Source organism: Oxyura jamaicensis, chromosome 13 (genome assembly GCF_011077185.1).
Source record: "Oxyura jamaicensis isolate SHBP4307 breed ruddy duck chromosome 13, BPBGC_Ojam_1.0, whole genome shotgun sequence".
NCBI classification, from domain to species: domain Eukaryota; kingdom Metazoa; phylum Chordata; class Aves; order Anseriformes; family Anatidae; genus Oxyura; species Oxyura jamaicensis.
In genome coordinates, this window is record NC_048905.1 from 9,562,880 (window position 1) to 9,564,607 (window position 1,728).

Genomic DNA, 1,728 nt, shown 5'->3' on the forward strand with positions numbered 1-1,728 from the left:
TTACAAACGCTGCATTTTGAAGGTCCTCAAGCTGGAGCCAAACTATCAACACGGCATTCATCTCTGTGCAGAGCATGAGAAGGCGGGTTTTGCAGGGTTTCTAGCTTGCTATATATTTACACAGATCCTAGTCCAGATGGGCATTGATGGTTGATTTCTGGTATCACTGCACTATTAAGTTATTACATGTACTAATTTAATCAATTGTCTTTAGTGAGTGGGTTTATGCTCCTTTTAAGAGGCACATTCTCCCATCTCTTAGGGATGCAGTCTGCTGGCTTTCTTTGTAGGTATGTTCCTGGGCAGACTGCAGCAACCTGGAGTTGTAGTTACAGGGAAAATCTTGTCGAGTTGAGCTGAACATGTCTAACGGATGGAGCTGGGGAGGATTCTGCTCCCAAGCTTAAGACGTTTTTTCAGAGCAGCATGGATATGAACTCCCCAAACCTTGAGCTGTGGTCAAATTTAGCAGATGATTCTGAGCACTTCGCAAAGCTACCTGCCGACAAATTTTAACACACTGAGTAAGAGTTACTCCAAGTAAAGGCTCATACATGGCAGAACCTTGTTCTTGAAAGCAGGAAAACTTGTCTGGATGGGATGTTCTGTGGGAGTTGGAAATTCCAACCTAAGCATTAAAAGCTGGCAAAGACGGATTCTTTAAAGGACCGTGCCAGGTGATGGTAGCAGTGGATAGTTTCAGCTGTCCCACCTCTCCTACCTGCCTTGGGACCCTTCTCACCCTGGAACTGCAGCACCACGAGCGAGGTCCTGCCAGCGCCTCGAGTGCTTGGCCTTGCTCTGCCAAGTCTGGCTTTAAAAACATTTTCACCATTTTATTATGGGAACATAATACCCCTTTTATGGGTATATTTAGGTCTCACCAAAGATGCCAAACTGCCAGCCCGGGAGGCAAACGCTCTAGTTACAAACCCATCAGGCTCCAGCCTCGCCCTGCAGGGGGCTGGGTCAAGAGGGGGGGGTGGATCGGGGGACCCCCCCCTTTGGCCCAGCGACCCCCCAAAAACCTTTCCCGACCCGTTTTTGGTGCCCGCAGGGGGCGCCGGGGCGCGCGGCCGTGCGCGGCGGGGACGCCAGGGGGTGCCCGAGGCCGCGCAGCGGGTGCGCGCCTGGCGGGGGGGGAGTGAGGGGAGGAGAAGGGGGGGCGAGGAAGGGAGGAGGAGGGGGGGGCTGAGGGGAGGAGAAGGGGGGTGAGGGGAGGAGAAGCAGGGGGTGAGGGAAGGGAGGGAGGTGTGTGTGTGGCGGGGGGGAGCCGCCCCGCCCTCAGTCGCCGTTGCGGAGCCGAGCGCCGCGCTGCGCTGTCCCTTCAGCACCGCCGGCACGCGGCGGCCGCCCTTAATTACAGCGAATCGAATAAATTAACCGAAAATTTCCGCCCGCCCCGCCTCCCCGCCGAGTTTCCCCCCCCCTCCCCTCCCCCGGCCCCGCAGCAGCGCCCGGGCCGAGCCGCCGCCAGTGACCGCGTGGTTTGCAGTAAGTAAGGGCTGGGGGGCGGCGGGAGGGGCGCGGGGTGCCCGCAGCCCACCCCCCCCTCAGCACCCCCTCACCGCCGGGCGACCCCCGGGGGAACCCCTCAAAGCGGCCGCAAAAAAACTGGGGGGGTGTGGGGGGGTGAAATGCACCTGGGGCCGGGGGATGCGACCGGTTCCCGGGGTGGCGAGTGCTGGTGGGTGATGCTGGTCGTGGTGCTAGTGCTGGTGCTGGTGG

At 58.6% G+C, this 1,728-nt stretch overlaps 1 protein-coding gene across 1 annotated transcript in view; it reads left to right on the forward strand.

Moving 5' to 3' along the window:
• The first annotated feature begins 1,264 nt into the window (after nucleotides 1–1,264).
• NSG2 (neuronal vesicle trafficking associated 2) overlaps nucleotides 1,265–1,728 on the forward strand; it is a 37,753-nt gene continuing 37,289 nt past the window's right edge. Inside the window, exon 1 of the mRNA XM_035338795.1 lies at nucleotides 1,265–1,494. The gene's annotated coding sequence lies outside the window, so the exon portion shown is untranslated. The remainder of the gene's footprint in view (nucleotides 1,495–1,728) is intronic.